Consider the following 15,348-nt stretch of genomic DNA (forward strand, 5'->3'; position numbering starts at 1 on the left):
TTTTTTAACTGTACTGTAGAGAACTGCAGCTGTACAGAAGCCCTTTAACATTCCCCATCCATTTCTTTCTCCACAAGAGAGATTATCCAGACAACTGCCCACAGAACTTTCTTTTATTCTGTCTTTAATCTAGTTCAGTATTTCTCAAACTTCAGTCTGCAAAATAATTATTGTCTGGAGTTACAGACATTGACTCTTATTTATTGTGTTTCACGGTCAATTTCAGGACATTTCAAGGGTATTCCCAGAGCTTCTAGGTACAAGAAAGTAAACTGCACCCTGACTGTGACCATGAAACATGCCCTGCTGAGGGGTCGATGGAGCTGCACACCAGCCTGGTTCCTACTACTCAGGCAATTCCCTTGGAAAGAAGAGATGCCTATAAGTAAGTCATTTCCCTAGGGGAGCCCTACCTTTCTGAAATTCCCACAACAGTACATCTGAACAGCTACAACCCTTATTATTTTGACTGTTTGTAATTCATGCCTTAGGAGCTGACTTCAAATTTACATTGTAGGGTATTCTTTGGTTTATTTATATACCTTTCTCTCACTCAGTGGTCCTATTTAATCATTTCTCTGTCCTCAGCTTCTTCCTCAACCCCTGGAACACAATACAATCTTAGTAAAGAATGATGAGTGTAGGATGAAATTTAAATAAAATGTAAAAAAAAAATTCAACCTACATCCAAGGATTGAACAAATATATACATCAAACATGTGGCATTTTGTCTTATAATACTCATAAAATCATTCTAAGATTAATGTTGTCATTAATGTTTTATCTTTGTCTCTAGCTGGGAAAATCCTATGTGTGTAATTTATACTTTTATTATGCTTTAATGCCATTACAATCATAATTTGATTTTATATTTTGCTGAAATACTAAATAGCAAATGACCCCCATCATTATACATACTTTTACAGCAACATCCTTAATATCCTGTCAAATAATATTCCTTCATAATCAAAGTGGTACCCTTATGTGTTAAAAACTCTCCTAGAAAGAGTCTAGATATTCAGATTCTTTGCAATCATCACTTCAATGACTATTCCTGTAGATAAGCCTTCCCTTAATCCCAGATAATTAACTTAGAATATGATCCAAGATGTGAAAGAAATGGGTCCAAAAGAACGATTCTATAGAAGAGAGATAGGTATTTTTTGCAAAAGTGATCTTGCATGTTCTGTGTACACAGGAATAATGCATGTGGGCTTGGGATCCAAGCTGGGTAGTTTACTTAGAATTGTTTTATTTCATCTCTGACTTTTTGCTTTGAAGAGTATTTTCTATTATTATCAGAGTCACTACTATGGGAAGCTAAGAGCTGCCAAGCACCCACTGTGCAGCTAGGATCAGATGTTTCCATGCAATATCCCATTCAAGTTTTACAACTAGCTTAAGAGATCAGTGTGCATGCTAATTCCAGGTTGTTTATAACACACAGAGCCTAACAAATAGAGCTATCGATTGAAGCCCTGGTCTGGCTATAGTAAAATCTGTGATTGCGACCATCTATCAGCTTCCTTTCAACAGAAGACTCTTAGTTAGCACTCCCTTGGAGTATAAATGTTAAAGCCATACAACTATCACCTTTATTTGTGTGGCAGCATAAAGATCACAAAGCATAGTAACATATTTTTTTTTTATTTTTTACCAAATCATGTGCATGTATTGAAGACTAGATGGTCTTCCTTGCTTTTTTTCCTTTTTCTTTCTTTCTTTCTCTTTTTCTTTCTCTTTTTTCAAACACAGAAGTATTTCTCTGTAAGAGAGAGATGGAGATTGATTTTTTTATGGAAAATTATTTTTCAAAGGTAATAGGTCAAAACACTGGTTTCAAACATGACCTAGGAACAAAAACAAAACCAAATAAGAACTAGGTGGCATGGCTGAATCACATGGCCACAGTGCCCAAAAGAACAACTATATCTATATGCCTGCAAAGCTTCCTAACCCAAATCAACACAACTATAGTAGAATAGGTACTATTCTATACTTCCAACCACAGTTAAAGGAAGGGAAAGCCTTACATTATTTGACCAACCATAACTGGCCTTCAGGACCACAGGATTCCACAGCAAGATGTTGAAGTTAAGAGAATAACATTGGCACAGTTGATCTTCCCACAACCATCAACTCCTTCCTATGGAGAGAGATCTTTGTGTTCCTAGGTAAAGAATTTAGTTCTACAGGTGTTTTCTCACCTGTATTTTGGAGTGAAAAAAAAAGCACCATGTGGTAGTGTGTTATATCCAGTCGCTTCCTGGATTCAGACTCTGCCTCTGCCACTAATTAGGTGTCTGTGCTTGAGGATGATACAAGGTCTCTATGGTCCAGGGTCCTCATCTTGGAAGTGAGGACTAGAACAGCACTGATTCTGCAAGCTTGGCCTAATGGCTATATGTGTTCTGTCCTGTTATTCTTTATTATTAACTCTTCCTTTCAATAATCACCACTCACATGATACATTCCTACTCCTACAGCCATCAGCTGGGGAATTAGCAGTTAATATAATTAAATCCTATAGAATTCATGGCAGCCAATTGATTTGTTACACTGGTTTTGGGTTATTTTCAATTGGGAAGGAAAATGCTGAAGATTTCAAAGTTGCAATGCAAAGAAACGAAATTCTGAAGATAAAATTTCAGATATGTGAGTAAAAGATACACATACACACAAGGAAAACAATTCTTTAAAGTATCTAAAAGCACACTGAGATTTTTCAGATGTTCAAATTAAAAGAACCTTTGGATATACAGAGTCCATTCTTTCTGATTTACATGTAGAGAAGCTGAGCCCCAAAGAGGTAGACTTACTCACACCAGGGACCCTGAGTGTTTTGGCTATAATCCAGGATCACGCTGCTTAGTCCTCCTATCTTTTCAGTATAATACACTGCTCTTTCTCCTGTCTACAATTTACAGAACACACCTGAGGAGACTATGAAAGGGCAGAAGATGTGTTAGGAAAACTGACAACCTCTAAATGCACATTGAAATGTTCAAAATGGAGTATAGACACTGCCAACCTTGGTGCTCTACTTCTGAAATATCTTTATTCTCAAAGAAAAGACTATTGAACTCATATGCCTCACTTCTCAGGTCTCTCCCATGACCTTCATATGGTCACTATGAGCCTGACTCTGGCTGGAGAGGTGTCCAGGAATCTGAATTCTGTTCCCCAATTTTCCCTTCTCATATTTTTTGGCACTGTGGCTTGTCTCTTGTCCCTTCTTCTTTGAATATCCTCCTCCCAATTTCAATCCTCTCTACTAGAATATACTCATTGCTTACAAACAATGTTGGCCTTCCACCAGTAATGCAAGTCTCTTTTGTATATGCAAATTTTATTTACTCTCCAGTCAAAGAATTCTCTCATAGCTCCATATCTTGTTGCTATTTGTCTATATAGTTTATCTCTCCTGGTATATGGAATGTTTGTTCAAGACTAAATCACAACTCAGTTCATTTTAGTATCCTTCCGGCGATCAATATGTTGTCTTTATAGAGGGTTTATTGAACTGAAAAGGGAAAAATACATTCTGTATTCCTAATTCTTTAAAAAATCTACAGCAAATCTTTCCTAATAGTACATCTAGTCTCAAACACATTTTATTTCAACTTATGGGCCAACCACCAGTCATGGATTATGTTTTCAAGTACATACATTTTTTCTTATAAAAGAATATTGAATTTATTTTGCTTGAGAAGCAAGAACAGTGCGGAGTAAAAATAAGCAGACCTACTTCTTACTATAGGAACCTATCACAGCAGTAAGTAGTATTCTAACTTTATAGATGGATAAATGACAGATAGATGAAAACTGGCTGATGATAGAAGATATATAAATAGATACATAGATAAATGCAGTCATAGTTATGTAGATAGATGATTGGTAGCTGATAGAGATGGGAGGATAAGAAAATAGATAAGTAGAAGATAGATAGATAGATAGATAGATAGATAGATAGATAGATAGATAGATAGATAGATAGATAGATAGATAGATAGATAGATAGATAGATGATAGATAGATAGATAGATAGATAGATGATAGATAGATAGATGGTAAATAGGGGTAGATGATAGACACTTAGATGTTGATGTATAGGATTGATAAAATACATAGGATTGATAGATAAGAGATAGAGATAAGTATGTAGGTAAGTAGATAGACAGACATAGAAATAGTTGATAAATTCACTGATTAAGACAAGTTAAGGCTTTCTATGAAGAGAACAGAAACATTCTATTGATTTGCTCCTGTGCTACTATTTTTTGTGGGGTTACTTACATAAAATCTCATAGCCATTCAATAATTCTTATTAGTTGGGAAAAAAAGCAGATTTTTTTTTTGTTTTTGTTTTGTTGAAATGCCACATGAGAATAACATATACTTTGCCTGAGTTGAAATTAAGGAAATGACTATTTCCAAATAAGAGAAAAACTCTAGGTAGATCTGCATTAAAGCTAACATTTTAAAACTAAAAAAATGAATGTAAGCATTTCTAATGGCTAAACCTATTCTTGGCAAAGATATCAGAAAAAATGATGCCCCTGGGGTTTGCTTGTAGGAGAGCAATGTTGACAGAATCTCAACATCAGAATAGTAAAATGGCAAGAACTGTGCCTATCCTTTATTGCAATAAATCTCTTTTTTGTGGCTATGAGCTCTAAAAATAATTGGATGAAATAATTAATGGAATATGCAAACAGTATTTATTGCAGCCTACTAAGAATAAAATAAACATTCTAAATACAGCATAGTAACTCAGTGGTATAGTCAATGGCAATAGATCAAGATGATGAATTTTTATACTGTCAAAGTGATTGTAAGTATTTAGAAACAGAAAAAATGTTTATGACAGAGGATTAAGTGAGAAGTGTAAAATATAAAATGATATGCACAATACTTCTACAATGTAAAAAGTACACACAGTAAGAGCAATGAGAGTTCCACATAACGTGGAGAACATTGTATAGCAGTTGAACTTGAGACCAGTCTAATAAGTGTCTTATTTAAAAATACTACAAATTAGCAAGTTTTTATTATTCAAGATCCTTTTGCATCAGCCATTTGCTGAACACCACCTAATTGTTTTTCAGGTGGTGGCTCCTCAGTGAAACTAATGAGGTTATCAGCTTGTATTTATTACTTATTCAATCCATTAAAACTAAATTCAAATCAGAGATCTGTTTTGTCACTACAAATCCATAGGCTGTCACATCTTAAACATCTGGGCAAAGTTTGCTTTCTCTAGGAAGCCCTTTTCCAATGATTCTTACAGATTCTTGGGCTACATAATTAACAAATTTACTTTTATTATATGATACCTGATTTCATCTACACTTCAGTGGTTAGATTCTATGATGGTTAGTGCTGCCAACTTGAAACAGTGAAGAATCACCTGGGAAGAATGTCTCCATGAAGGATTATTTGGCCTATAGACATGTCTGCAGATCATTGTCTTACTCAAGTTAAGTGATATCGGAAGACCTAGCCCAGTGTGGATGGCACAATTCACTAAGCAGGTTCACCAACTCTCTAAGAGTAGGGAAATAGAGCTGAGCACAAACAAGCAAACAATCATACACACATGTATTTCTCTCTGCTCCTGACTGTGGATGTGTTGTGACTAGCTGTTTAAAGTCCCTGCCTTGCCTTCTGTTCAGTGTTGGGACAGTAACCTAGAATTGTAAAATAAAATAAAGTTCTTCCTCCAAGTTGCATTTGTGCCAGAGTATTTTATTACAGCAACAGAGATGAAAACAGGTTACATGTGCCATCATCTTTCAGAATAAATTATAAAATCTTGAAAGAATAAAACCAAGTTTCCTCTTCTACAACTACCCTATATACCACCCTCTCCACATGCAGCTGAGTCAAGTACACTAATTTTCATACAAGGAATACTAAGGTTATTTGATAAATGGACTGAACTCTAAGTTTTCTAAGTTCACAATACTTATCATGTGATATGTAAATGTGGAGGAAGTTGGTTTGCTTTTTATGCCTGTCAATTTCCATTAATAACCTACATGTCTCTGATAACCAAAACTAACAGTACAAATGAATGTGACTTCACTATAACATGTATGTGCTTAGGTCCACTGTTCAGACAATAATCTCTGGAGACTTTTGGTTCTCACTTTATATTGATGGTTGTTAATTAGTCTGATTTCCAAGATTTAGATTATATCCTTCCTAGGAAGCTACTGTCTTGGTTAGGGTTTCTATCATTATGATAAAACACTATGACCAAAAGCAACTTGGAGAGGCAAGGATTTATTTTAGCTTACATGTTCTTATCACAGTCCATCATGGATGGACATCAGGGCAGGAAGTCAAGGTAGGAACTGAGGCTGATGCTACAAAGGAGTACTACTTACTGGCTTGTACTTCAAGGCTTTCTCACCTTGCTTTCCTTTAAAATTGAGGAGCACCTGCCCGGGGCTGGCACCACCCATAGTGCTCTGGGCCTTCCTACACCAATCATTAATCAAGAAAATGCAGACAGATTTGCCTGCAGGTTGGTTTTATGAAGGCATTTGCTCCATTGAGAGTCCCTCCCCCAAAATGACTCTAGCTTGTATCAGGTTGACATAGAACCAAGCAACACAGACTTAAGAGAGTATAACAAACTTGTAAACATGTAAACTAATGAACAACAGAAACAGCAAAGGCCATTATCCATTTAAAGTTAGAGACTATGAAAGCCTAAACTAGACAGTATGGTGAGAATACAATTTGAAACTTTAAAGTGAGAATATAACTGAAAACTTAAGTTAAAAAAGTGAGGTGAACAGCGTCTAACAGGTGCACTGATAAAAATTAAGACTAATTCTTATCTTTGTGAAAAGTGTTGAAATTACTAAATGGGACAGTGGAATGTTAATTCACATCAGAAAGGATTATATATAAGTTGGTCAAACACAAGAAAAAAAAAAAAAAACACTGGTTGTCCTATTTATTCAGTAGGTAAATGTTCTTTAACTGAAATTTTCCTGTTTTATTTTCTCACAATTATATTTGCATTGAAAACTATTTCTTCTGAGGTTCATTCAAACTTTTTCTTAAGCATAAGCATTTTTCACCATCATAGTCAATGGTATTTAGCTCATGGTGGTGATTTCTGTTCTTGAAGACATGCTGGGCTGCATTTATTCCTCTCAATGCATGTTCAATAATTGTACTTACCACCTAATATTTATTCATTCAATTACCAAATAAAACTATGTACTAAGTGTCCTTTATGGGTTAGGCAGTGTTAGAGTTAACACAACTGAATGAATCAGATATGCTCCTTTTCCCCATGAAGATTAAAGTCTAGAATGGAAAATAGAAACAAACAAAATTATTATGATATTCAATTTTAAGATTGACAAACAGAGAGCCATCAGATTAACAAGGGGTGAAAACTGCATCTCAGAGGATGAAATAGGCTTCTTCATAAAAGTAACATGCCAAGAGACATTCCAAAGAATGAGTAGAGGCAGGCCAGAGCAGATAAAGAGATGGCTTCTTCATGCAGAAGAGGAAAACAGGGAACCCTTTGACATAGGTGCAAGGTGCTATTAGAAATGAGAGCCGGAGAACTCTGAGATTCAGGGGACCTCATACATGCATGATGCTATCAGAAATGAGAGAGCAGTGTGACTGGTACATCCAAAGAAAGAGGAGAGAGAGGAATGAGGAGAGACTGGAGCTTGCCACAGGCATAGACTCTAAGATTAGATGGGTATAATTTCCTCTGAAGGAAAACATAGAAATAATTATCCCTAGAAATATCTGTCCTTCCTCATTTCACTATGAGAATTTCTGTCACACAGTCCTACAGTTCCAATACCTTGGATGGCACCTGTCACACAGTGGGCATTCAAAGCTTGTGAAAAGATAAAAAGAAAGGATGGTTTGGTCTTGGTCTCTCTGTAAAGCAGTAGCAAGATTGTGAGTTACTGGGGACTCTGGATTAACAGGGACAGAGGAAGGGAGGTTTTCTTATGATTGTTATTCTGCCCCTTCTTTCTGGTGGCATGGACACTAACAAGCAATTATACTGACCACCAGGTATATTGTCAGCCAGCATCAGAACAAATGCTTTAAGAGGCTCCCAGACAGGTGGACTCCTGTATAATTAAAGTAAGTTTGGCCAAGGAAGGGATCCCAGCAAAGTTTCCCTAGAATACAATCAAATTTCAAGCAAACATTCCGAGGTTACAGAGTCAAGCAACACTAGCTTCAAAATGATACCAGCTCAGCAGCACAGAATACATCTAGAAGAAGAAGGAAAAAAAAAAAGCCATGGTCCAATACTGATCTGTAAGCATGGTGAGAAATGATGACATTTGGGGCTTTGATTAGAACCTGCTCTCAGGATGTTTTTCCTACCTGCGGCAATTTTGTTTTGATTCTGTAACTAGCAACTAGCCCTTTGCTCTCAGCAGAATTCAGATGTGTACAGAACTCTTTTCATGCATGCAAACAAAAATCCCTTGCAGTTTCAAATGGTTTGCCCTCTCTACTGTAGTCCATTCGATAGCTTGACTTTTTTCCTTGACTCTCTGAAGATCAACTTTGATCATCAGACTGCCCTGCTCCACCTTCAATGGCTCACTATTGCCTTCGGAATATCATAAAAAAGCTCTAAGCTCACTATACTTCCTACCTTCCCAACATGCTTATCTAACCTCCTCTCATTTCTTCTCCAGCTGTTCACTGTAATGAAGCCATTATTTATCTTATTAGATGCAATGCTGAACACAGCTGGTTTCCTATATTCATTTTTTCTTCCTTTCCATCCTCTTTTTTATTCTTTCCTCAAACAACTATGCCTGCAACAGAAAATAAGATTGCCGAAAGACCTTCCCAACTCATGAAAATCTCACCAAACATTCCAGAATCTCATTACTTTCTTGCATAAAAATCCTGATTCGGATACCTATTTTGTTCACCAGAGTTAAAAAACTCAATAGTATTCTTTGTGGAATGGACAGCTTTATGTGGCTGCAGACTTTCAGAGAGCACAAATGACAAATGTAGATTTCTGTGTCTCTAAAATATTGTATTATATAGGCTCTGGTGGCCTGGGAGTCTGCATTTGAACTTACATTATACATGCTATAATCAAAACGGTACAGAGATAATACTTAAGATGGTCTTCAGTATTGAGGTGAAATTTCAATGTTTTAAGTTCCTTATTCTCATTATTTATATTTCTTCATTGATATGCTGAAGGCAGAATTGACCTACATATCTGGCTTTGATTAACTAAATTTTTCTGAGAAAAAAAAAAAAAGCACTGAGAATAATTCTACAGTAGAAATGTGTGGCAATTGATTTCAGTACAGTCTGAGAATGCTCCAGGCCCACTTAAAGCTTTCAGTATCAAATTTTGGTGAAGTCAGAGTGGTATTGCTCCATGGTACACCTCCAAACAATACACTATGGATTAGTACTTTCAGGGACAGATTTATTCTCTATGAAGCATTTCTCTTCATAACAATGCAAGGTTCCTTCAGAAATACTTTGTAAGTGCCCATTTCTACTCATGTTTTAAAACCCCAGCATTTCATTTTTAGTTCCAAGGAATAGACCTCTTCTGTCAATCTAAATGGATTTGTTGGTTAAAAGTATGTACTGAGGCAGAATCACAAAGAAGAACCCTCTCTGCCCTACAAAGTTACACCAGTTACACTTGGACACCAAATGTTTCTATCTACTGTTTCCTGCAAAATTTATCAGATATGTACTTCTCATGTGTTGCAAGTTTTCTCATTAAAAAAAAAAAGACATTTGACCGGTTTAATCAACAATTGGTTCTTCATTTTATCTTGTCTTGGCTGAGGAAGGTTGGTTAACTGCAACCACCTACCTGGAAGGCAAGAATCATCAAGGACAGAGGGGAATAAATATCATAATGTGATGAAAAGCAAAGAAGAGAGGGGAGAGAGAGAGGAGGGACAAGGGGAGGGAGGGGATTATGCCCTCTTTAAAAGCTACTTGAATGGGTTTGGCATTTGGGAAAATGTAAAAAAGGAACTAAACAACTTTGAAACAATCACACTATCCTGTAGAACCAAAGGCTTAGTTACATTTCTATTGCTGTGAGACACCACAACCCATTCTCATTCAAACTACCACACAGTGTCTTGTTAAAGTTCTGCTTTCCTTCAAATGAGCAACACACATTGTTAAAAGCTGTATTGGCTGCTGCCTTGAAATAGGAGGAAAGACCATCTGCTAGGAGGAAAAAAAATGAATAAAGTTCAGAAACACAGGGTTTAATCAGTTTAAGACAACAATATTAAACTTTATGATAGTTAATTTTGTTGGCAATTTAGCAACTTTAAATTAACATCTCCATTCTCTTCAGTGAAAATTAAAATATCAAAGCATATGTATTTCTTGTTACTTACATATAATTAAAGTAATAACCCTGGATTAATTATTATAGAAGCAATAAATGACCGACATTTAAGCCAAGAGGCAGGAGAGAGATGAGCAGAAGATTTTAACAGTAACAAAGTGACCCTACTTTTTTAACCAAGCTTTAATTTTACGCAGAAAACAGAGAGGTCAAAGATGGCATCAGTCAGAAAGGACCACCCACCAAAGTGAGTTGGCTATGAGGGAACTTTTTTTTTTTTTTTTGATTAAACCCAGGACCTTGTACTTGCTAGGCAAACACTCTACTACCACTGAGCTAAATCCCCGACCCCGAGGCTAAATCCCCGACCCCGAGGGAACTTTCATAGTGTTATGTTTCATTAAGTGTAAAAGAATATGGTTTATGAAGCAATTATAAATATCTACTCAGATGTATGCCCAGTTTTCGTTATATTAGCCTTGAGGTGGGGTCTTGCTATGGTGCCAGGTGAGTTTCAAGTTCTAACAGAGTCTAAGGCTGACTTCTGCCTTGGTCCCCTGAGCTGCTGTGACAATAAGGCTATCCTGCAATGCCTGACAACATTCACCATGTTTATACATTCCTGGCTCAAGCTTTCCCTGAAGTGTTTTATTTGTTGTTGTTTCTTTAAGAAAAAGCTCTAGAGATGAGTCATTTTCTGCTCCCTCTTTCCTCCTCTCTGACTTCTCTATTCTTCACCCTGTTTACACTTCTCTGTGACCACAAATTCTTTTCCTTTATTTCTTCCTCCTTATGTGTCCATGTTGAACTCATGATCATACATTTAGCCATTAAGAAGAGGGAAAATTGTGATGGTTATAAGGTAGTAATTTTAGTCTGAAAATTCAACAAGAAGACGCTCCCACTAGACAGGTCTCCATATAATCCCACTACCCTAGCTTGCCATCCTCTTGGTGTCTCTAAGGATTTTCTTAATTATGTATTATTATTATTTTGAGTACATGGTATGTGAATGCAGACACATGCATGCCATAGCATGTGTAGGTAGGTCAGAGGACATGTTCTAGAGCTGGTTCTCTCCTTCCACCTTTATGTGGGTTCCAGGGATCAAAATCAGTCTCCCACACTCAAACAGCAAGCACCTTTCACCTGCTAAGCACCCTGTCCACATCTCAATAAAGTTTTGGGGTTTTTGTTGTTGTTGTTTTTCAATATGGGAGAGGGCAAATATAATGCCTCACTTTCACAAATTATGCACTGAGGTTTCCCATATTTGAGAAAAATCATAGGAATCAGCACATCTGTAGTGCAGTGGACAAGCTTAGCCTTGGGGAAACCATCACCATCATCATGGTATTCCCCACTGCTAGGTAAGTGTACATCTCAATGATGTTAATGCATATTTTCTACCTGGTTCCTCACTTTGTAAACCATGTTTGAGAACATCCCACTCCTAGCTTGTCTTTGGAATCAACCAATTTCAGAATCCCGCTGGAAAGGTTTCTACCAGTTCTCTCTTGCCTACAGGATCCTCTTGTGCACCAGAGGTGCCAGAAACTCCTTAATATCTGGCCACATTCATATGCACACTCTGCACAAGGACCTTATCCCACACAGACCTCAATCCTCAAGTGATTCACTCTCCTGCATCACACCTGTGGCTTCCGCTACTGTGGAGATTATTTGCTTGTTCTCAGAACCACCTCCTGCCCTCCTACTCTGCTCTGTGTCTTGGGAAACTGGAACCCCTTCTCACCGATTCTATGTAGACTCAACCTATGAAGGATAATGGAATATGTTAGAAAAGGAGAAATCCAAGTATTCACCCCCTCTTACTATCTTCTGTAGCTTTTTGTTGTTGTTGTTTGTTTGTTTGTTTGTTTGTTTGTTTTTGGCAGAGGGGGCATCTCAAGTGTGCCTGTCTCTGAAGCCCATTTCCAGGCAGAGCAACATTGTCCATAGTCTCATTCTGGTGGCTGGCATGTTTGCTTGAATAACTACCCGACCACCTCCTACAGTCTCTTCAAGCTTCCTATGCTCATGGCTGCTCTTGTACCTTTTCTGCCTTTTCTGAGTATTTAAATCCTGTATTTTCATTTCTTCTGTTGAACTATGCAGGGTAGCATAAATAAATAAATAAATAAATAACCCTAACAGGGCAGCATAAATAAATGAATGAATGAATGAATGAATAAATAACCCTAACAGGGCACCATAAATAAATGAATGAATGAATGAATGAATGAATAACCCTAATGGGGCAGCATAAATAAATGAATGAATGAATGAATGAATGAATGAATGAATAACCCTAACAGGGCAGCATGAATGAATGAATGAATGAATGAATGAATAAATAAATAAACCTAACAGGGCAGTATAAATAAATGAATGAATGAATGAATGAATGAATGAATGAATAACCCTAACGGGGCAGCATAAATAAATAAATAACCCTGACTGAAAGCTTAACAACACAAAAAGACATGGTTTGGTTTGGTTTTCCCCAACGTTATCACTAGCAAATGACAGAAAGGGTAGTTTGAAGGAGGGACATCTCCCTTTTCCCATTGCTTAGGAAGCCCTAAAGTGGGAGCTATTAAGGAAGCATGATTGTGTAACATCTTCTATCTGCTCAGATAGAAGTTTGGAAGAAACTCTTCAAGTAGCAGTCATGTTCTTCTCCACAGACACATTTTTTTCTTTATGGAAAAAGATAACTTTTTTTTTGGTCATAAAAGAGACTGATCTTCAGATAGGAGGGTAATGAGGAGGAGGAGATGGAGACTGAGCATCAAACGACCAGTCCGGCACCTGACTCTCAAAGTAAGGGGGAAAAATAAAAAGCACTTTGATCCCCAAATGTAACCAGTATCTAACTCAATACATTGCTTAAGTAAATGCCCCAGTTTCTTAATGGAATGGAATTAGACTCAAGACGAATAGGCCCGGCTAAATGTAGAAAGTTGGTAGAGCCCATAGAAAGAATATATCCAGATGAGAGATCTACATATGAGAGCCAGTAAGTCCTCCAGGATCCATGTCTGTTTGGTTCTGTTTTGCTTTGCAGGACACTTTTCCATCTTTGTTTGATATAAATCCTCATATTGCTAGTTAGGCAAACAAGTGTCTTAGGGATCCTTCAGATTCAAGTCACAGGAACTCACACAAACTACTGCAATTATAGAAAATACAGTCAGAGTATGTTACCTTGTAGAAGCCATCCACCCTGTGAATCTCATAAAGGGAAAATGCAGTCAAAAAAGGAAAGATTGGGCCGGGCAGTGGTGGCGCATGCCTTTAATCCCAGCACTCGGGAGGCAGAGCCAGGCAGATCTCTGTGAGTTGTGAGTTTGAGGCCAGCCTGGGCTACCAAGTGAGTTCCAGGAAAAGGCGCAAAGCTACACAGGGAAACCCTGTCTCGAAAAACCAAAAAAAAAAAAAAAAAAAAAAAAGGAGAGATTGGAACCAAGCCCAAAAGACCATCAGGTAGCAGCCAAATTCTCTGCCTATATCACTCTCCACTCACCTTGGTTTTAGCTGCTCTCACCTTTGTGAAAATGGGCCCTGGCTTCTCTGTGAGGATAGCAGAAATGCTTATCTCATATCCTTGACATCTAACTTAGCCAGCACTCAGTTCCCACTAGCCTGGGACCTGCCCATGGTCTTTAAATTCTCACTCTAATCACAGCAAGCCATCTGACCCAACATGAGTCAGGTATCTCCTTCCAGTCATTGGAGTTTTATGTAGGCAAAGAAGGTCATATACCATAAGCAGTATTGCACTGATTGCTCCTATCTGCAAAATAATCATAAAAAACCAGATGGCTGCAGTGGTGGGGAGAACACCTCTGAAGCATCTCATCTCAGTAAAGAGGCTACTGCAGAAGCATGTTGACCTGAATTCAGATTCTCTGCTGCCACATAAAAGCTGGGCACAGAGGTATGTATCTCTAATCCTAGCATGGGGAGGAGGGAAAAGACAGGCAAGTCTTCAGAGTGAATTTGGCAGATAGTCTAGCCATTGGTGGGCTCCACTGATCCTATGAAAGCCTGCCTTAAAATACAAGCTGGAGACCCATAATAGAAGATAACCAACATCAATCTCTGGCCTCTACATGCCTACACAGTGGTGAGTATACCCCCAAACACTCACACATAAGTGTTCACACATTCATACACCACACATACACACACACACACACACACACACACACACACACACATACAAAAATTATGTAATGAAATCTGTAATAAGCTGATGTATTAAGATATAGCCTACTAATTATTTTTACTAAAGAGCCGAGCAAATATTAGAAAAGCATGGCCACCTATACTATTTGTCCCCTTCCACCAGCTCAAGTATCTCTCTTTCTAAAGACTGAGGCTGCTATCATGAGTCCAGTAGGATTAGCATCTACTGAAGTACCTGAAGACAGAACTTGAAGACAACTTCGTTCAAGAGCTAGAGAGCTTCAGAGCTTTGCGTGAAACATACTAAAGGACTAGTATATAGCTCAACAAAGCAATATGACTTTTGAATTATTTTGAGAGCTACAGAGTCAGAAAGGAGCTAATCAAAGATGTGTCTCTCATCTCTCATGGTTTGGGAAAAGGAAGAAGATGAGACTATGAAGTAGCTTCCTACTGTTGGAGGAAAAATGGTTGAACCGCTGCTCCCATGCCTGTTAGCCGCAGTATAAGAAACCTCTTCTTTCCAAACACAAATATAAGATACCTACTATTAATTATTTCAACAACCGAACTTGAATCCTAGGGAGTCCCCAGAAAACTAATACCTGCAAAGTCAAGTAGCTAGAGGTGGGTATGACATACCCAAAGTCCTGGGAGAACAGCATGAAGGACAATAATAACAGGACTTCAGGACATTCAAGAGAGAAAGGTCTCGAAACTTAAACACTCATTTCTTAGAGCTGAAAATTGAACAAAGCAGCTGAAGTTCAAAACACTGTTAACTA

The 15,348-nt window shown here is 37.6% G+C and overlaps 1 protein-coding gene and 1 non-coding gene across 4 annotated transcripts in view; both read right to left on the minus strand.

The window, feature by feature from the left end:
• Positions 1-15,348, minus strand: part of Sgcd (sarcoglycan delta) — a 952,204-nt gene that overhangs the window by 870,801 nt on the left and 66,055 nt on the right. The window contains exon 2 of one of the 3 annotated variants that reach the window (XM_036196808.1): positions 1,658-1,765. The exons of the other annotated variants lie outside the window; for them this stretch is intronic. The gene's annotated coding sequence lies outside the window, so the exon portion shown is untranslated. The remainder of the gene's footprint in view (positions 1-1,657; positions 1,766-15,348) is intronic. 3 annotated transcript variants of the gene reach the window in all.
• On the minus strand, positions 11,587-11,747 carry LOC118590545. Its single transcript, XR_004945831.1, has one exon. It is a non-coding gene; the product is annotated as a U1 spliceosomal RNA (small nuclear RNA).

This window comes from Onychomys torridus, chromosome 8 (genome assembly GCF_903995425.1).
Source record: "Onychomys torridus chromosome 8, mOncTor1.1, whole genome shotgun sequence".
In the NCBI taxonomy this organism is placed as follows: Eukaryota; Metazoa; Chordata; class Mammalia; order Rodentia; family Cricetidae; genus Onychomys; species Onychomys torridus.